Source organism: Pelodiscus sinensis, chromosome 16 (assembly GCF_049634645.1).
Source record: "Pelodiscus sinensis isolate JC-2024 chromosome 16, ASM4963464v1, whole genome shotgun sequence".
Classification (NCBI taxonomy): Eukaryota; Metazoa; Chordata; order Testudines; family Trionychidae; genus Pelodiscus; species Pelodiscus sinensis.
Window position 1 is genome coordinate 2,273,415 of NC_134726.1, and position 20,638 is coordinate 2,294,052.

The 20,638-nt window shown below is 60.7% G+C and overlaps 1 protein-coding gene across 1 annotated transcript in view; it reads right to left on the reverse strand.

Annotated features, from left to right (window-relative positions):
• PRR35 (proline rich 35) overlaps positions 1-10,055 on the reverse strand; it is a 41,697-nt gene extending 31,642 nt beyond the window's left edge. Inside the window, exon 1 of the mRNA XM_075899053.1 lies at positions 9,523-10,055. The gene's annotated coding sequence lies outside the window, so the exon portion shown is untranslated. The remainder of the gene's footprint in view (positions 1-9,522) is intronic.
• Between the last annotated feature and the right edge of the window lie 10,583 nt (positions 10,056-20,638).

Below are 20,638 nucleotides of genomic sequence, written 5' to 3' on the forward strand. Positions count from 1 at the left end.
ACGAAAAGCCCAGCTCCGTACGCCCACAAACGGGGGCTCTGCTTGGGCCCATCTCTGGTTAACATGAGCCCTTCAACCCTCGTAACTTGGGATCCTGCGGCTGCAGGCAAGGTGTCCGCTGGTCCCGAATGCCGCACAGGGAGCCGTGACGTGAGCTAAAGACCTGCCTGCTGGACTGCCGGCCATTCTGGTCTCCTCTAGACAGTCTCCTTCTGCCTCTGCTCCTGCCCAGGTGCTGGGCCTTCAGGGCTATTTTCCTGGTTGCCGGTTTGCTTCCTCCGTGGGAGGATTTTTCTCGAAGCCATGCTGAGGATGCCGGCTGAGAAGTCAGCACTCCTTCCAGGGCTCACAGAAGCCAGCCATTCCCCCAATCTGTTGGCATTTGCAAAGCCACCTGTGCTGGCTTTGCAGCGCCATCTGGGAAAGTGAAGGTCAGGAGGGGCTGGCTGCCTGTTCTGCAGCCCGGGCTGATGGGAGCGTTCAGGAGGGGCCCGGGACGGGAGCACGCCGGCTTCCTCCGCTAAGGCCGGGGGGCACAGTGTCCTGAGGAACAGAACACGGGGGTGTCACGGAGAGGAGCAGGAGGAGGGAGAGGGGATGGTGAAGACCCTCAGCAAGCAGCATCCTTGTGAGTGTCCAGCGACAGGCCCCATCACACCCCACCTGTGACTAGGCGGGGCTGGTACCCAGGGTGCTGCGCAGAATTGCATCTCTTCCCAGCCCCGGAGCTCAGGGGCGTTGACTGACCCCCGAGCGGAATCTTTGGGGTTAACTCTTTCAGTGCCCCCCTTCCTGGAGCTGGCGTCCCGCTGCCTGCGGCCCCCGCGAGGCCGGGAACAGTCGGAGCATAGAGATGCCAAGGGGGTGTTGCCAGGGCAGGGGGAGCGGAGGTGCCCGGATCGCCCATCTGGGTGGGCTCCTGGAGCTGGCAGAGCAGTGCAAAGGGGCTGCAGCCCACTGAAAAATCAACCCCGGAGAGAGCCGACCCCCTGCCCCGGGGAGGGAGCAAGAGGAGGCCTGGGGCCTGGCTGTGCCTGCAGCTTGAGTGCTCCCCCTGCAGAGCAGAGCAGCTCTCCTCGCCGCAGTGCGCCCTGTTTCTCCCTGCCCGTTTCCCGGCACAGCCCCGCATACCCCACTGAACCCCGCCTCCCAGGGCTGCTCGGTGCTCCCCACAGCACTCGCCCCGGCCACCCGCCCTAAGCACGAGCTGCATGGGGGCGCTCCTGAGCCCAGCCAGCAGGGGGCAGCGGTGTCCGTGCACCACAGTTGGTCAGTTATTGGGCCAGCTGGTACCTTGGCTGTCATTTGGCCAAAGGGAGGGGGAGGGGTTCTCCCCTCCGCTCCAGGTAACAGCCCCGCAGCCAGCATGGCCCAGGTGCTGCCTGCCCCTCGGGGGCGCGGGTGGGGGGTCTCCCGAGCATGCAGCTCTCTAGCCCTCCCCGCACTCTCCCGACAAAATGGTCCCTCCCGCCTGGGGCGGGGTTGCTGCTGTTAAATAGGAGGCACAAAGGGGGGCCCAACAGACAGACCACGGCCCTGCCACGGCCCCCCAGCTCGGCCCAACGTAGCAGATGAGCTCCCTGCAGGGAGCTAGCCCACGACTGACACCAAGAGCTGGGCCTCAGGCTCCTTGGATTGACACCAAGGCGTGGGCTGAGCGTCCCACGGGGGGCTCCGAGCCCCCCCGTGGTCTGACTGCGGGAGCCCCAGCCACGTGCTAGGTGCTGTACAAACACAGGTCCAACAGTCCCCGCATCTCTCGTCCCTGAGCTCGGCAACTCTTTGCTTCTGTTCCGGGAGCAGCCCCTGCCCTCCTCTGCCTTCTCCCCAGCCCCATTCCCCGACTCGGCTCCTTCGCCCCCCACCCCCTGCGCCAGTGCCAGATTCGTTCTCTGCCGTTTGGCGGCGGCCAGGGCTGCAGGCCTTGAGCAATCCGCGAGCCCATTGCGAGGGATGCCAGGTTAATCCGTAACTCAGCATGTTCGCCCGCTACCTGGGGTGGGCGGCGCAGGGCTGGGGGAGGGGCGGCGCTGTCCAGCGCTCCCAGGGGAAGTTGTCCTTTGATGAGATGATAACAGAACCGGCTGGGCACATTTCCACTGGGCGCTGGAAAGTTTTATTTGTCTCCGACTGGCGGAAAGGTCAGGGCGTCCTGCTTTCAGCTCTGTTCCTGCCCGGTGCCCTTTGTGCTCCGGCGGGAGACACGGGCCTCGGGAAGGGTCCTGACGGAGTGTCCCTCCGTGCCGCGGGGGGAGGGAGGGAGGGTGATGCTGGGCGTGTTTCACAAGGGATTCGCCCACAGCAAACCAGACCCTCCCAGCTCGCCCCGGTGGCGAAGACAAGTGCATATTGTCACTGTGCTGCCTGATCATTGACACGAGGTCCAGCCCCTCAACAGTAGCGAGGCACCTAACTCCTATGGGATTTGGTGCCTAAATCTCCTTGAAGAGGCGGGCCTGGGAGACAGCAGAGCTCCTGGGTTCGGGTCTAAACTCTGCGACCATCACCCCCGCTGGGGCCGGTGTAGCTCACAGGAGGGCTGGGCAATTTAACCTGCCAGCTCTCTCTGAAGCACTCTGTGACCCCGAGAGTTAAGATTGATGGATTCTGGCTATGTAAAATATTGTATGTAACACGCCCCTCAAAGTGTATGTGCTCCACTAGCCTCCACAAGATGGAACCAGAACTGCTCAGCCACGCAGCATAAGCCTCAGTATGGGGGATGATGTCTCCTGCAGCAGTGAGTTCCACAGGTATAAGATGTGCTCTTTCAATTACATCTGGTCCATCACCCACATTCTCGTACTATGGAGGGACTGATTCTGTCCCACTGCAGTGCCCCAAAATGTAGCACAGCACAAGGGTCAAGTAGGCCAAAGCCACCTTGTGCCGGCCAGATAGCAGGAGAGCGGAGAGATGAGCCCAGTTAGTCGCCTTTGTGCTAGAGAAGCTTTCCCTGGCCACACTGTAGTCAGGTGCCTGATTGAAATCAATGAGGAGCTGGTGCAGCTTCTCTCCAGAAGTATGCAAATGTGAGAAGGCACCACAGCCCTGGGAATGCTCTGAGCTCCTGCTCACGGTGTGGGTTTGGAGACTCGAACAGGGACAGGCCCAGTGGGACTCACTCTTGCAGCAACTTGCTCGGCAGGAACAGATTTGGGCTCCGACTTTCCCTTCCTATGGGAGGTGCCTTTCTTCCCGCCGATGATCACCCATCTGCATTGTGAACAGGCCTGGTGCTGCCAGCTAGCCCAAAGACACAGGCAAGGCCAGTCCCCCAAAGCCACTGTTAAACCACAGAGGTGAATCTGATTGGTTCGGCTCTCGGTTATTCTGCACCCAGCCCGCCTTCCATTGGCTCCCATGGAAGATATTTGGTGCTAAGGCCCCGCCTGGTTTGCAAGCTCGTCTGTGGCCCTGGGCCAATCGGAAGAGGCTGGAGAAAGACCACAGGGCGGTTTACTCTTTGTTCACGTAGCAAAGAGATGCCCAACTTTGAATCTATAGATTGGCCCTTTAACTAAAGCAAGCTCCAGGGACCAGGGAAACAAAGGCATCTCTGGGTAGGGTTGGTTTTGTTTTTGCAGACAGACAGCCTTTGCCCAGGAGGGCTTAGCATGAAAAATGCATGCAGGGATCCAGGCAATGGTAGGATGCTAGGAAGAGGCGATCGATCAAGTATCTCTGAAAGCCACACAGCTGTGCCGGTTTCCCTGCCTCGCTCAGTCTGCGCTGCTGCTGTGATGGGTGGCAGGGTTAGCGTTTGGGCCGGGCAGTCAGGCTGCTGCTCGGATTGATTGAGAACGTTGCTGAGGAGCGGGCACTTTTGCACCCAGGCAAACGCCACGGAAGAGAACTGCCCGAATGAAAGGCGACCCGATGGCTTTGTGCAATTGCCTCCTTGCCCTCAGGGACGTGCCTTTGCTAATTCTTTCAAATGGGTTTTCTCTTTGATGCGGGACGCTTTGACTTTCCCTGGCCTGCTCCGGACATAGCCAGAATCACAGCCGAGAGTCTCACTAGGCATTTGGGCCAACCTCAATTTGGGGCAACTCATCTGGAGACCCCGTTGTGCTGAGCCTGGGCTCTGATCTCGCTAGAGCCCTGCAAATCTGTGGACACCCGCTTTCTAGCGGCTGGTATCCGCAGATGTGGAGGCAGCTATCCATGGCTCAGATTTGCAGCTATGGACATGGATGCACATACACGTGTGTCCGCACAGGGCTCTAGCTGTCAGGCCCACTCGTGCGTCTCCCCTCGGGTGCCTGGAAATCAATGATTGCTTTGGAAAAACGTGGCTCTAAATTTTTGGATGACATCATAACAATCCCGACCAAAGTCCTTGTGCTGGACAGCTAGCTGGATCTACATTCTGCGGCAAGCCATGGCACTGCTGTGCGAGATCACAAGCAGTCGGGAGGGATAAATGAGGCTTCTGGGACTCTTGGGGGAGGTGGTAATCTATTGTGTATTGTCAAGGTCCAAATGTCTTGGTCCTGGTATAGAATCACAGAGCTGGAAGAGACCTGAGGAGCCATCGAGTCCAGCCCCCTGCCCAAGGCAGGACCAAGCCCAACTCAATCCGCCCAGCCAGGGCTTTGTCAAGCCGAGACTTAAAACACCCCCAGGGATGGAGATTCGACCCCCACCCTAGGGAACCCAGCCCAGCGCTTCCCACCCACCTAGTGAAATAGTTTTTCCTAATCTCCAACCTAGACCTCCCCCACTGTAACTTGAGCCCATTGCTCCTTGTTCTGCCCCCACTGAGAACAGCCTCTCTCCAGCCTCTTTGGAACCCCCCTTCAGGAAGTTGAAGGCTGCTGTCAAATCCCCCCTCACTCTTCTCTTCTGCAGACTGAACAGACCCAAATCCCTCAGTCTCTCCTCGTAGGTCATGTGCTCCAGCCCCCTAATCATTTTGGTCGCCCTCCAGTGGACCCTCTCCAATATGCCCACACCCTTTCTTTAGTGGGGGGCCCAGAACTGGACACAATCCTCCAGATGTGGCCTCACCAGAGCCGAATAAAGGGGATAGTCAATGTCCAGACTCCAGAGAAAATAATGCACAAATAATAATGCCCATAAGAAGTGAACAAAAAGTGCCTGGCAATGCGGATGTGACTCAGTCGGCACTGTCCCTGCAGGGGGGCATTTTGGGATAAGCTCATGAGTAATACCCCCAGATGGCAATCGACATTGGGCTGGGCTCCCGTGTGTGCGTCGGACAACTACCAGCGGCTCAGAACCCTGGCCGCGAATAGAGGGTGCGCATCAGGGGCTGGATCAAATGCCGTTCAGAGGGGCGGGTCACCCAGGCAAGCGCCATGTGATGGAGAGCAAGGCTCCCTCTCTCAGCCCCCCTGTCGACGCCGGCGAGCGCGATCGCCTGGCTCCGGCGGAGGGACCAAAATGCTGCGTGGGTCATGGGAGGGCACCACGCTCTAAACTCTGCCGAATCAGGGGCTGTGCCAGGCCATTGCACTGAGCCCTGACTTGAACAGCCTGCGCCTAACGAGCAAGCCATCGGCTGCACGGCACAAAGCACTGCGCAGTTATGGCCAGCCCCACTGGAGCAGGGTTGGGCGTTGACCCTCTACCTACAACATGGCCTTTGGGGCAGAGACCGCCTCTTTGTGGTGGGGTCCGGCTTCGCTTCCCGGCGGCGCAGAGCAACCCTGGACTCAATGAAGCGACTCCGGAGGTAGAGCCAGGCACGTGGGTCCATGCTTCCGGGAGCAGGGCAGGTCACGGCTCTCGGGGCGGGAGGGTCAAGCAGGGCCGTGCGGGACCAGCGGGAGGCCGACTCTGGCCCGGCATTTCCCACCGTCCCTTTGCAGGGCTGCTCAGGAATTGGCATCAGCTGCTGGTGCCGGGCCAGCGGCGAGGTGCCGAGGGAGCTCTCCAGAGAGCCGGCCCCGGGGCGGACGGCTGGTGAAGAGCCAAGGGAACTCAAGGCTTGGGACCCAGTGTGCAGCTTTGTTCCCATCCGGCAGCTCCAGCCCGTCCCACGTCCGAGCTGCACGTTGGAGGGTGAAGCCCCCGGGAAGGGGCCGGGTTGCGCTGCACGCTGCCCACACGCAGACGGGTGCGGAGGGGCCGACAGGCAGCAGCCTCGTGGGGGCCTTAGTGCTGGGGATTTTGAGCAGGATCACGATCTCCAGGATGCAAGGCTGTGGGCTCACCTGCGCCTGGGGAACAGGGTCCCTGTAAGCTGAGCACTTGGGCAGCCGCCCAGGAGAGATTCAGGTGCCGTAGCAAAGCGCCCCCAGCTGGCAGCAGGTGTTTCTGCAGGTGGTGCACATCTGCATATGCCTGGGCGCACATCACAACATTTATCCCGCACACAGATGGAAAAGCTTAGAGGGGACATTGGTCCACAGTCGGTGAAATGGGGCGCGATAGCATGAGGAGGAGCAGACAGAGGGAGGAGGAGGAGAAAAGCCAACCGAGGAAAGGAAAAGGCCTTAGGAAAGACGGGGGGAGGCAGCACAGGCCAACACACCCCTGCTCCAGGGTCAGAGCTCGCCTGGGCTGCCGCCTCTCCCTCTCTTGGCTGAGATCCTACCAGGCCTGCCTCAGCACCTGCACTGAGCCAAGCTGCTGCTTTCAAACCTTGCAGGCTCCCGGGAGCCCCTGAGGTCAGCCAGTGCACAGGCGCGGGATGGAGTGAGCTGTGAGCAGGGCCGGGAGCCTCCCTCGCTGATGGGCTGCAGAGGCGCGTGTAAGCAGGGAGAGGGGGGTCCTAGGTCTGTGCTGGGCCAGGGGGCCTCCTGGGAGTTCAGCCAGAGAACCAAGGAGCCCTGTAACAGCCTGAGAGCCGCGCCGAGGGCCCCGCTGCCAGCGTGTGCGGATCTGCAAGGACCCGGGCGCCCTGCTGCATCCGACGCGGAGGAACGGGCTGGAGGGGAGGGGAGGGACGACGCAGGCGCCGGCGTCCGCCTGGCCGCCTGCAGCACAGGAGAGCGAGGCCGTGCCTGGTCGCTGGAGCCACTGGAAATGGGACCAGACAGGCACACGGAGGAATGGTGCTCTGCTCCCTGGGCAGCGCCCCGCAAGGCCCCTCCGCCTCTGGGCTCTGACATTGTGCCCTGGCAGGCCCAGCAAGCGACAATGGGGGGTGGAGAGGGCAAGGCTGTGATCTCACTGTCTGGAAACATCAGGGAAACTCCAAAAGTGAAATCCCCAGAGGCCTGCCGGCGTGCCCGCGGGTGCAGCCGCACCCCCCTTGCTCCCACGTCGCCGGGGAAACCTCAAAGCGCCTTTCACGCCGCAGAAAGCCCTCGCCGCGGAAATGCCCCCTCCCCCGACCCGACTGCAAGGCACCGGGCTGTCCGGAGCCAAAGCCACGAGTCCAGGCCCTTCTCCGGCACCGCGGGGAGAGTCCTGGGGAGAGCTGGCAGGCAGCACGCCGGGCCGGGCGGGGCAGGAAATCATGGCCCCTCTGAAGTCAGTTGCAAAACTTGGGTTGATTTCAGGGGGGCAGGATTTCAGCTGTGCTTGTCCTCGGGTGCCTCGAGGGAGGTCTCTCCGGATGCTCCCAAGTCAACGGGGCCCAGGCAGGTGCCCTGCAAGTGCACCCCGGGACATTCCCTGCCAGAGGAGCCGCAGAGCGTGGGAGCGCTTGCCAAACGCCCGCTGGGGGCGGGGTGCCCTGGGGGCCGCAAAGAGGAAACTGACTCGGTTTCCCCGGCTCGCGGCTAGCGAGTGATACTGGTCACGCCGGGCCAGTCGGACACTCAGGCGTCCAGGAACAAGCGTGTGCGAATCCTCCCGTGGTGACAATGGCGTTACACCCGGGGGGAATCTCCCCCGGCATCGGAGATTCACAGCAGGGAGGTTGTGGGTCACCCAGAGCCCAGCTCCTCGTGGCGGGCAGCTGCAGACAGAGCCCCCTGGCTCCAGAGAGCCTGCCATCCAGCCCCCGGAGGCTGCCTTTTGGGCCAGGGGCTCCCCATCAACCCCCATTCCCGTCTCATCCAAAGGGAACCAGGGTTGAGCACTGGGGTCCCAACGCTTGGGGCTGGGGAGAGCCTCCAGCGGTTCAGAGGCGCCACCCCACGCGTGTCCCAGTGCTCAGCACCAGCCAGGGGTCCCGTTCATGCTAAGAGGGAAGTGCCCCCCGCAGCCAGGCACGGTCTGTGCATTCCCAAAGACCCACCGCGCCGGCGGTTCTACGAGCACCGCCGGACCCGTGAGCACCGCCGGGCAGCCCGGCCAGCCAGCAGCCACCGCCAAGGCACTCGAGCCCACGGATCACCGTGCTGCTGCCAGCGAGTCCACCTCCGACTTCCGACAGCTCCGGCTCTGCGTCCCCTGAATCCCCTGACGGATTTACAGCCTCATGTGATTGTGTTATGTTCCCGGTTTGGGGCACACCCTGATGTCCTTACTCAAAAGGAATAGCAATCACGCCGAGGAAAGCACTGGGCCGCATGAGTACGGAAATGAACATTTGGCCCCTTGTAAACACTCACGATACTTTGCATCTGAGAGACTCCAGTGTGCTGTGCAAAAGCAGCATTACTGTCATTGTACAACTGGGGAAACTGAGGCACAGAAAAGCAGTGTCTTGCCTAAGAGCCTGTGAATGACAGCGAGTTATTATTTCTCACACTCAGCTGGCTAGAGCTACATCGACAGCGACACGTCTCCTGAGGCTGGAGAGGTGAGAGGTGAATCCCTCCACCGGCTTCTTTTTCTGGTTTAACAGTTCCCTGCCCGCCTGCGTTCGTTCGTTAATGACTTTCCGGCTCACTCCCGTTACCAGACTTTTATCAGTGTTTTCAAAAGCATCTGTCCCCGCGGCCCACGGCCACTTTCCGTCACCCCACCGTCACCCCGCGCAGCCTGACCCCGAGGCAAAGCACAGTGGGCGTGCCACCCGGTGCTATCCCGCACAACCGAGGGGGTCTACAGCTGTCCTCGCTCACCGGGACAGGGGAGCACCCTTGGCGTGTGTCAGCGGCGCATGGGCGCAGCAGCCAGCGACAAAAACTCCAGTACATCCAAATGCCACTCAGGCAGGGACCTGGGACGGGACTTTCGAGGGAATCCAGCAGAGCTCAGAAGCTTTCTGAGCTTTGGAAGTTGCTGAGTAACTAGCTAAGGTGCAGCCAACCCCCAGCCTCGCAGGGCAGGTGTCTGGCAGGTCAGCAAACGGGGCACTTGGGTGTGCAGTCTGGTGAAACAAAGTGTGGTCGTGCAGCGTGCCGCAAGAGGGGAGTTTGGCCAAAACGCGCCCCGAAAACAAACCGCAGCCAGGCTCGTCGGTGGGGCTTGGACTTGGCCGTGTGTTTGGAATAAGAAATACTTGCTGGTGCCTTTGACGTGCCCTGCTGTGGCACGCAGCCCACACACAAACCGCACCCCTCCTAGAAGAGGCGAAACATTGCACCTTTCTTCAGAAGTCCTGAGCCGCAAACACCATGCCCCCCCCCCGCCCTTCTCCGGAAGTTAGTCTCTCTGGCTTTCTGCTCCCACCCAGGTGGAGCTCCTTGCAAAGCAAAGGGGCGAGCGACTTACCTTCACGCAGGACTCCTCTCGCTGCCTGCTCTGCCTGGCGCTCTCGCTGGAAAGTGGGAAGCGTTTCACATCGTGCGGTAGGTATATATTGTCTGCAAGTCTGGCCTAAGGGCGTCCATCGCTCGGCCTTGCTTTGCTCCTGCCCCTATATGGAAGATAGCGTCACATGCTTTGCAGCTCCCAGCTATCCGCATGGCAAGATGGGCAGGGAGGAAAGCGGGAGGAGAGGGGGGGAAAGGAATCTTCATAATCATGAAAGAGGCAGCGAGAATTTCTCAGCAACCCCCCCGCCAGACAGAAATCCCTGGCTGACCCCAGCGCCAGTTTGCCTTCGCTGGATCCGTGGCTCCTGGCAGAGCCTTTCATGCTCCAGCCAAGGCCCAGAGGATGTGAAGTGAAGTTTGCCTTGATGCGATCTCTCTGGGTTCTGTCTCGCTGGGAGATAAGGTGAGGCCGGGTGGGTGGAGGGCTAATGGCCTCGCTTTTCAGATCCAAACCATCAACCTGCTCCTCAGCAGAAACAGCCATTGTCTCCCCCAAACGGGACCTTTCTTCTCCCCCCTCACCCCATGTGCACTGCGTCCTCTGTGCCTCCGCGTCCAATGAAACAGCCCGGCTCAGTGTCAGGCTGCGGTCAATAGGCTTTGCACAGGGTGCTGAGCATTTCAGCGCTTTGCAAGCTAAGCTCCCTGCTCCCCCAAATCATCGGCCCTTTGGTTCAGGGAGGGAAACTGAGGCAGCACAGGGGCCAGTGGAGAGAGTCGGGCTTAGCACCCAGGCGCTCTAGGGTCACAGATCTTCTGCTCATTCCACTAGACCGCACTGCCTTAGGGCGGAGCAAACCTGGATGAACTAGGCCGATCTGAATCTCAGCCCCAAACCTGGGGCAACGCTTTTTACTGGATCCCAGATGGTCGGATCATTCTGTTATTTTTCATTTTCTCAGGTGACTCATCCCTTTGGGCCCAGGGCGGGAGGGACCTGAGGGCTGCTGCTCACCAGACACAGAGCAGGCCAGTGCATGAAGCACTAAACGGCCACCCAGGAGACCTGGCTCTGTAACCATCTCTACCATGGCCCTCTCATAAGTCACGTCCCTGCTGCGTGCCTCAGTTTCCCCATCTGCGAAATGGGGCTAATGACACTGTGAGCGCTATGGGTTACGAAAGTTAAGTATTGTTGTTATTTTCTAGCCTTCGGCCACTCCGTTCTCCATGCATAGCTGGCTCTGCAGTAGTCCTGCTGCTGCCTTTACCTCCCTCCCGAGGCGGGGGGGTTGTGTTTGCACCCAGCGGAGCACGTCCGAAGAGAGAGGGTGTTTCCAGATCCAGCGCCGGATTCCACACTCAGACAGTCTGGAAAAGGAGGAGTGCGTGCTCTGCCTCCGGGCCCTCCCGCCTCCCTTGGGGACTGGGCGTCACACCGGGCTCTGACACAGATGGAAAGGTCCAAACCAGGCCCTCACTGACACCTGAGCAGCCGCACTGGGACTGCTGAGGGCAGTGGACTAGCCCCCGGCAGCAGCCGCAGGGACGGCGCGCAGGCTGCAGTGGGTTTCAGCGCAGTGCTGGGCTGTAGGGCTGGCAGGAGGGAAAAGCAGTTCTGACGTGCGGCTCAGTAGCTGTGACCTGAACAGACCTGCCCCCTCTGGCTGGGTTCCTGAAGTCCTCAAACCATCCTTTAAAGAGCTAAGGTTACACGCACACTCCCCCGCGGACTCTCCTGCCAAGCGGAGTGCCCCGTGCCGCAGAGGCCCACGAAAAGCCCCGGAGCTCGGCCAGGCGTGGCAAGCTCAGCTGCCAGCTCCCACGATGCCGGATTGCCCCTTTGCCGGAATGCGCCGGGCCCGGTGACAATCGCAGCTTCCAGGGGCACGTTGCTATTCCTGCTGCTTGCGGCGAGAGCTTGGAAACACGATCCATGCACAGCCGGGAGGCTCCAGCCCCCGAGGGCAAGTGGGCAGCCCCCAGCCGCTCTCCGGATTTGGGAGGGCCGAGCGCACGGCTTCTGATGTTTGGCGACAACAGAATTGGGTCGCCAGGGGGTTAGCCAGGTTCCCTCCCTGGCCTCCCCGGCAGATTTCCCGTTTGGAGGGCACAACCGGCCTCGGCATTCGGGGCCCAGCTAAAGCGCCTTCGCTTTTCGTGTGGCTGGCTCAGGCTACAAGGAACCGCCATCCGTGAGCCAGGTTGGAAGCGGGGTCCCGGCGTGGGGCCAGGGGCCCACGCTGCTGGTCAACCCATAGCATGGCTTGCAGGAGCGGGGATTGATAGACCCAGGCCACCCTCTGCGGCTGGGATTTCTGCTCCTGGAGGGCGTGCTCTGGGCCTGGAACAGAGCAAGATCTTTGAACCATTTACTCCCTTCCAACTGCTCTAGGGCGGAGCGGGGCACAGGGAGGAGATAGGGACATGCCAGGGTCATCTCCTGCCCTGAAGCAGCTGAGGTCCAGGTGATAACGACTGAGAGCATCCGTCAGTTGGCCCAGCTCTTATCTATGTCAACACACCTCCCAAGCCGCGTCTGCCTCCTGCGTGTCGCGCTCCGCGAGCTCAGGAGAGGGGCCGCCCACACGGACCTTGCAGGGAGCTAGCCAGGGCCAAGGGCAGATCTCTGAACGTTCCCAGCTCTCCAGCAAAACCAGGAGCCATTTCATCTCTTCCCTGCATACGCTCCCTGCGCACGGGCGCTCCCGTCCAAAGGGTCGCTGGGAAGGGTGGCAGCGTGAGCCGGAGTCGTACACCAGGGCCGTGCAATGCGGGTCAGCTTCTCCCTCTTTGCCGAGAGGCCCGTGGACACGGGGCTCGAGGAGGAATCAGGAGACCTCCTTGTGTGCTGAGCTCTGCCCTGCCCGGCTGGGGGCTAGTTACTTGCCTCCGCTGGCTTCTCCTGCCTTTCCCAACCCTGGCCGAGCGACCTCTGGCTGGCTGCTTGCAGCGGGCCCCAGGCGGCACCACAGGTAAATTCTGTCAGGTGGGCACGTGAACCATAGCAAGGATGTTGCTAACCCGGCGAACGGCTTCCCACCACAAAATGCCCCGAACAGGAGAACCCTCCGTGTCCCTCGCTCCGCTGGGCCGGCCGGTGCCGGTTCCATTGTGCGAACCGGGGGGCACTTTGAAAGGGAGAGTCAGTTTGAAACAACACACGTTGTGTCCCGAAAACCCCGAAATGGGACGTTCCCCGTTCCACGATTCCCCCTTTTGTGGGCCAAATGAAGTCGTTGAAATGCCTCCGCATTTCATCACAACCCAAGGTGCTTTGCTGCGCGTGGGTCGGCCAGCTCGGTTCTGCATTTCCCGGCGACACAGGACCAAACCCGCCACCTTCCAGCCCCGCCCCGGCTGGGTGAGGCTGCAGCAGGAGGCAGAGCCGGGCGAGTGACCCTGCTGCCCGGTGGGGCTGGAGCCGGCCGCTTCCTGGGAATAGGGAGTTTGTGGCAGCCGGAGAGTCTGCAGCCACCCTCTGGGGAGGCCGAGTCAGTGAGGCTGGAGCCCAAGCCCACAAGGCCGGCAGCTGGGTGCGGAGCAGGCTCTGGCGGGCGCCCGGCCGGTGGACAGTGGTGTGGATTCACTCTTGGAGCGCTGCTGGGGGCGCCAGGGCGAGCTCCGAGGAGAGGGGGAGGCTAGAGAGGCTGAGGGGCTGGTAGCAAGGAGCCAGGAGGCAGTGGCAAGGAGAGGGACTGAGCGGACTTGTTGAAGGGTCCCCCGGCTGGATCCCCAGCCGAATGGGGGGCTGGCTTCCCTTCCCAGCCACTAGGATGGGGGGTGAGGCCCGAGCGGGTGGCATTAGCCCGCGCCCCTGATATAAGGCCATTGGAGAGCCCGGAGGCAAAGCTGGGAGGACCAGGGGGCCCAGCTGTGGGGCAGACATGGGGTGGTGACCCCAGCCCCCTGTTAAGAGCTGGGGAGGAGCTGGGGGTTAATTACTACGGCAGAGTCAGGCACTGACTCCCTGTTTCATGGAGCCCTTGGCCCAGGGCTGAGCATAAACACAGCCGGGGGGTCACCCTGGGGGCCTGGGCGATAGGACGGTGCTGAGCCGGTGGGTCCTGTCCCAGTGCTGCAGCCAGTGGGGTGGGTCTGCTGGCACAGACCTTGCTGTCTTTGGTTAGCACCCTCGCCAAGCCGCGGAGCTGGGGCTCGGGGGCGCGATGGGCAGGGTGGGCTGTGTGGGTCAGTGCCCTACGGAGATACAGGACCGACAACCCGCATCTCTCTGTACAGGACTGGCCTGTCCCCAGCTGAGCGGTGCACTCCGCCCCGGTTCGGCCCACGGCTTAGGGGAGCGACGGCTCTTTTCTCGCCGGGTCCAGCATCCAGTTCCGCTCAGCTCACCCCTGTGCCGTCCTCCGGGATGTCCTGGAGCCAACAGGCCCCTCGCTGCTGCATGGAGGCAGATTGGAGGTGCCCATGTCTGCGCATATGGCCCGTTTTCCCGGGGCCTCTCACCCCCGGATAGCCCAGCTGGCACGGAGACTGCCCGGCCAGGCACATCGCCGTGGGAAAGCAGCTCGCGCCGAGCTTCATGGGAGCTTGTAATCCACCGCGAAACAGCCCGGCTCGGAACTCCCCCAGCTCGGGCGCACAAATGACGGCACCTCTTGGGCTCTGCTTCTTTCTTCCTAGGGATCAGAGTCTACAGCCCTGGCTGGCAGGCCAGCTTGCCGATGGCTCTACGGAGGCTGACGAGTCCCGCCGGTCCAGGAGGCTCCATCTCCAGTCCTGGGACAGCCATGTCTCCATCCTTCCCGAAACAGGGCTCCTGTCACGCCGCCCAAAGACCCCTGCGTCCGGCGGGCCTGTTCTTTCGACTTGTGTCGCTTCCCGTGTTTCCGCGCTGAGCTAAAAGGTCTCGGTACCAACCTACTGGAACGATAACGCATCAGTTGGCTGGGCTGGCCAGCCTGGAAGGCAAGTCCGTGTGCTAATTTGCTGCAAAACCCATGCAGCCTTCACGTCTAGGAGTCGCTAGATTAGTGGGAGGACCCAGCAGCTGTACCCCTGCACGCAGACTCCCACTTCTCCCCGTGCGGGCTTCCTGAAGGACAAACTCCGCCCAGGGCTCATCACCGCGAGGGGAGAGCCTCCGGTCCTGCTGGGAATGGGTAGCCTGGCAACCCAAGCACAGGCGGGTTTTGCCTCCTATCAAACAACCGCACGCTAGGGGACCCAGGTCTTCAAGCAGGCCTGGGCCTGTCTCCCCTCCGGCGGGGATCTGAGACTGACCCATGGCAGCAGGGCCGCTCTACCATCCCTGGTTCTAACGCATTGTACTTTGGGCAGGCCTATGCCAAGCCTACTCTGCTCAGGTGGACGGCCCGGGGGCTGGGTGCGCCCCCTTTCTGACAGACGGAGGCAGGAGCCAGGGGCTCTGTGTGGATCGCGGGTGTGTGTGGGGGGGTCGTCCTGCTGGCAGGAGCGACAGCCCGTCTCTGCCACCGATTCTCACCTCTGCACCGTGCCATCCGCAGGGCTGTCATACAGCCGGGCTGCAGGGAGGTCAGTGGCCCGGTGCCGTGCGCATGGCTGGGCGCTGGAATTGCTAGCGCCCGCCGCAGAAGGACGCGACATTCGCACCAGAGCAGCTTTGGGCCACTAGACCTCTGTGGGGGCTTCTAGGGGCCCGGGGGACTTGGGGGAGGCGATGGCGCATCCTTTTGTAGGCACAGAGGGCCACGGTCTCCGGCGCCTCGTGGTCAGGAGTCCGTTCCGCCCGAGGGCCAGTTGGGAGGCAGCTGCTTGGCAGCAGGCGAGAACAGCCGGCGCCCCAGAGCCCAGACTCCCTCTTCTGCCAAGGAAAACAGCAGCTCCCCGGCCCCCTTTCACTTGCGCCCGGCTCCTCTCCCGCCCACCCCACCACCCATCCCAGCGGCAGGCGCAAGCAGCCGGGCTGGGACCTGCTGTTCCGGTGGCGGCGCGCGGCTACCCCCGGCCCGTGCCCGCGTGTGCGGGTCCGCGCGCACCCGAGCGCTGCTGTCTTCCAGCCTGCGGGCTGCTTCGGGGGAGGGGAGGCAAACCAGCTCGCTTGCCAGTTTCTCCCCAGGTCCGTGGAGAGGTGTCTGGAGGGCTCCTCGCGAGGCATGTCAGAGTGCATGTGCTCCGCGAGACGGCCCTTCAGAGCGCATCAGCCCCGCTGTCACGCAGCGCGCCGCAAATCGGGAGTGACAGCTGTCTCCGTGCGCACCATCCATCTGTGGCAAATGTGTCAGCTAGCCGAGCACTCCTGAGGAAACTGCTGCGAGTCGTGGGGGGGGGGGCTGCAACAGGAGGCGAGGGTGGACCAGAGCTGACCTGGTGGGACCGCGCGTGCAGGGGCCAGACCCGCAGAGAAGCTCTGGAAATAACAACCCCTACAGTCCCTGCTCACGGGCCTCCGCACGCTTCCTAAGCACCGGATTTTCCCTGGGAGCTGGCTTCTCATGACACTCGTTTTACAGCTGAGGAAACAGAGTGAAGTGACTTGCCCAGGGTCATAGAGTCAGTAAGTGGCACAGCTGGGAAGAGCACGCAGGCAGGGGGCACCTGGACAGCCAGTGTCCCCACAGCGCCCTCTTCCCTCTCTCCCCATCCGTGGCTCGATGCGCAACCCCCTTTGCTCTTCTCCCTCCATCTCTCTTCTCTTTCCCCTTTGCATTTCCCTCCCCCTGACTCCCAGTTTCACCCAGTCAGCGCCTGGGAGACTGGAATTGCCTTGCAGTGCCCTGCCGTAAGGCTCACCCCTTTGGGTTGGGAGGACGTTCGGGCGCCAGGACCCCGTCGTCTTTGGTCTCTTTGAAGTGCTCTCCAGACAATCTTTGAGTCCCGGTTGCGATGGGCTGGTGATGTGGACGTGGCCTATTCAGAGCTGGCCTCAGGATACCCGCATGCATTGAGATTGGTCACAAAGCAGGGCCAACGTCGGCTGCTATCAGCTAAGGACAAACCTGAATCAAAGACCTGGAAGTAGAAAGCTCCGTATTCTATTGTCCCTGCAAAGCTTGGACGTGAAGCGTTAAGAGCCACCATTCCCTCTCGTTAAGAGCCACCATTCCCTCTCCTTAAAAGCCACCATTCCCTCTCCTTAAGAGCCACCATTCCCTCTCGTTAAGAGCCACCATTCCCTCTCGTTAAGAGCCACCATTCCCTCTCCTTAAGAGCCACCATTCCCTCTCGTTAAGAGCCACCATTCCCTCTCGTTAAGAGCCACCATTCCCTCCCGTTAAGAGCCACCATTCTCTCTCCTTCTCCCCCAGCGACCCCCCCACCTGCCCCGCCCCAGCCAAGGCTAACCAATCTCCATTCTTCTCTAGGTATGTGCTCTAGCGAGCCGCCCAAGCTGAGACATGGCAGCGTTTGCCTGTATTTACGTAGCTGTAGATTCACCCCTTGAGGCGCCCACGTTTTGCCCGAGACGTCTCCAGAAGCCCGTGGCAAGGCGGTGCGCTCGGAGAGCTCGTGCAGGTCCCCGAGAGACGTTGCCTTCTCTCCAACCCACCTGTGTACCAGAATCTGTGGAGTCACAAGTTCTGTCACACGAAAGGCAGAGCAATTAGTTCCTCTGGGCCCACTGGGTATACGAGGCAACCTTGCAAAAACGGCATCAATTAGAGCAAGCCTGACATTTTCCTTATTGCTCTGGGAGCTGGAGAGCCGGCACTGGAAGTGCAAGGGGTGGCATTTGCCCACGTGGCATGCCCAGCAGCTCTGCAGGTGTATGATGCTTTTCTGTGGGCAGAGGAACGCTCGGACAATTAGACACAGGACATGGATGAACTGTGACAGAACATAGAACCGAGGAGAGACAGCTGGGACCAAGGGCAGTGAGAACTGACTGCTCCGTAGAGGGGAGGCTGAAAGCTCAGCCCCGTGATTCTGGGGAACTAGCTGCTGCCGACATAAAAGGTGGGTTTGTACGTGGCGTAAGAGCCCATCTAGGACAACAGTGATGTTGGGGGCCAAACTCCCTTTGACTTCAGCCTCATGTGATAAACTTGGGAAATCGATTTCACTTCAGCCCATAGACGCTCGTAAGGCCGGTGAAAAGCAAATTCAGCCTCGGTGTGGACAGAGCAGCCAATCCACGTGGTGCTGTTTCCTAAAGGGGACGCTAACAATGGAGGAACACGCGTAACGATTCAAATATGAAGCCAAAATGTCTTCTGGCCGGGTGACCATCTCTGTATACACCAGTGGCCCAGAACACGCGTCTGAGGTCAGAGATGCCGTTCAAAGACACAGACACAGGATTTCTCAAAGGTACGTCACACAGGCAACCCCAAAAGTGTCCACACGCTACCCGCGGCGGCATCGCCAGCGCTATTCCGCGCGCTACCCGCGGCGGCATCGCCAGCGCTATTCCACACGCTACCCACGGCGGCATCGCCAGCGCTATTCCACACGCTACCCACGGCGGCATCGCCAGCGCTATTCCACACACTAACCACGGCGGCATCGCCAGCGCTATTCCGCGCGCTACCCACGGCGGCATCGCCAGCGCTATTCCACACGCTACCCACGGCGGCATCGCCAGCGCTATTCCACGCGCTACCCACGGCGGCATCGCCAGCGCTATTCCGCGCGCTACCCACGGCGGCATCGCCAGCGCTATTCCACACGCTACCCGCGGCGGCATCGCCAGCGCTATTCCACACGCTACCCGCGGCGGCATCGCCAGCGCTATTCCACACGCTACCCGCGGCGGCATCGCCAGCGCTATTCCACACGCTACCCACGGCGGCATCGCCAGCGCTATTCCACACGCTACCCACGGCGGCATCGCCAGCGCTATTCCACACGCTACCCACGGCGGCATCGCCAGCGCTATTCCACACGCTACCCACGGCGGCATCGCCAGCGCTATTCCACACGCTACCCACGGCGGCATCGCCAGCGCTATTCCACACGCTACCCACGGCGGCATCGCCAGCGCTATTCCACACGCTACCCACGGCGGCATCGCCAGCGCTATTCCACACGCTACCCGCGGCGGCATCGCCAGTGCTATTCCGCACGCTACCCACGGCGGCATCGCCAGCGCTATTCCACACGCTACCCGCGGCGGCATCGCCAGCGCTATTCCACACGCTACCCGCGGCGGCATCGCCAGCGCTATTCCACACGCTACCCGCGGCGGCATCGCCAGCGCTATTCCACACGCTACCCACGGCGGCATCGCCAGCGCTATTCCGCACGCTACCCACGGCGGCATCGCCAGCGCTATTCCACGCGCTAACCACGGCGGCATCGCCAGCGCTATTCCACGCGCTACCCACGGCGGCATCGCCAGCGCTATTCCACACGCTACCCACGGCGGCATCGCCAGCGCTATTCCACATGCTATACAGCGACTAGAGAGCAAACGGCTACAGACTAGCCACTGAGGCTCAAACTCGTGGCACAGCTGTAGTGCAGTGTTGTTCTGGGGTGGTGTTGAATAGTGTAGCTAAGGAAGAACAGAATTGTAGAGCACAGCGTGGCATGTATTCAAGACACAAAATAACAACACAACAGCAAGCAGCGATTACAATCTGGTTGAAATGCCAGCATAGGAAACATACCGGATCTGACCTGTGGTCTATCTATAGCATCCATTTATGGCATCACTCAAGCTCCCTGACCAATAATTGCAGTTGTGCCGGCTGTTACAGGACTAAAAGCGCGACAGACAAGACAGTGTCTCAAGTTCCATAGAATCATGCAGAGAAAACACTGTCAAGATATTAAGAGAATTCTCAAATTTCCGCCTGACATGTTGGGAAGGAGAACGGCACAGTAACACGGATAACTCGGCAAGTCTTGCACTTCATTCACAAAGGAAATTACATTTGTTCGATCAGAGACAGCAAAACCTGAAGTTGAGAATAGGTTGGGGGAAGGGATTTACTGACAAAAAGCAAAATAATTTGTAAGCAGGGTTCATATGCTGAAGCCAAATGAAGTACAGATACGTATTGAGTCAAGTGATTTAAATAGTCATAAAATGTAACCGTTATGTAAGGAAAACTTGTGAAGTCGTAGCAGAAGCAAAAATATCCCCAATATAAAATGCAGGAGATGGATGTTGGAAAATAAAGTTAGATGCGTGAGGGTCTAAGCTAGTGGGATTTGCTACACGAATGAAGCGTCTGGGTCTGATTGTGACGCTCCCACTATCATCCCGAGTTTTACACCCCCCTGAATGATTCAAAGGACTTCACGAGGTGTGAGACAAGGGCCCCACACCCCATGGAATCAAGTGAACGCCCTTTGGAATGTGCGCTGCTCCTGAGGGATTTCAAAGGCCAACGACACAGATCCTCAAGGGCCTTACAAAAGGCTGACGCTACCGTGGAGAGGTTTGAATCTGTGCTCGGGGCCCTCAAAATACAGGGAAAGATTCAGGACCGTTTCCCAACTTGCAGAAGGGAGGCACAACCCAAAATCTGATAACGTTCCGAATGGATCTAATCTAAGGCACAAGCCAAAGGCTAAGCAAAGGAGCCTCAGTTGTTCGAGGGTAGACAACGGGGTGCCCATGAGGAGGGGATGGGAGAGGAAGGTTCCCTAGGTCTAATTCTCAGCAGCCTCCTTGCAGCTGATCTTTGAGTCAGCCTTGACATGAGCTAGTTGGCTTCACTCACACCAGCGCAAAGAGGCGTTAAATGCTCCCACCAGTTTGCAGGGCAGTGGCCGATCTCGCCCATTTCCTTGCTGTTCTTTGTGGGCTCTCCCAAAACTACAGGACTCGCGCCGGGCGGGTGTGGCGGGTGAACCCACAGCGCGCCTGCTTCTTGTGGTCCATCAGCAGAGCCGGGTGCACGACTCCCAGTTGCCTGGCTCCCTCCCGGGCCTTTTCCCCTGGGGATTTCTCTCTTCCAGCAGCACGTGATGCTGAAAATTCACAGAGAGCAGGAATGGCTGCGCAGTGGCAGTGCAAGAGACTTCTCCTCTGCTGACGCGGGTGGTACCAGCAAGGCGAGCGCAGCCCAGGGGCAGGCGGGTCCAGCCGTGGCCCGAAGGCGTGGCACGCTCCCGGCCACCCCCTCCGTTCGCATGCACACCTGAAACTCCTCCTGCACACTGCAGTCTCCCCGGTGGCTGTTCTTATGGGGCGTCTGGGGGCCTTGCTCAATGGGCCCACCCTGCGCAGCTCTGCG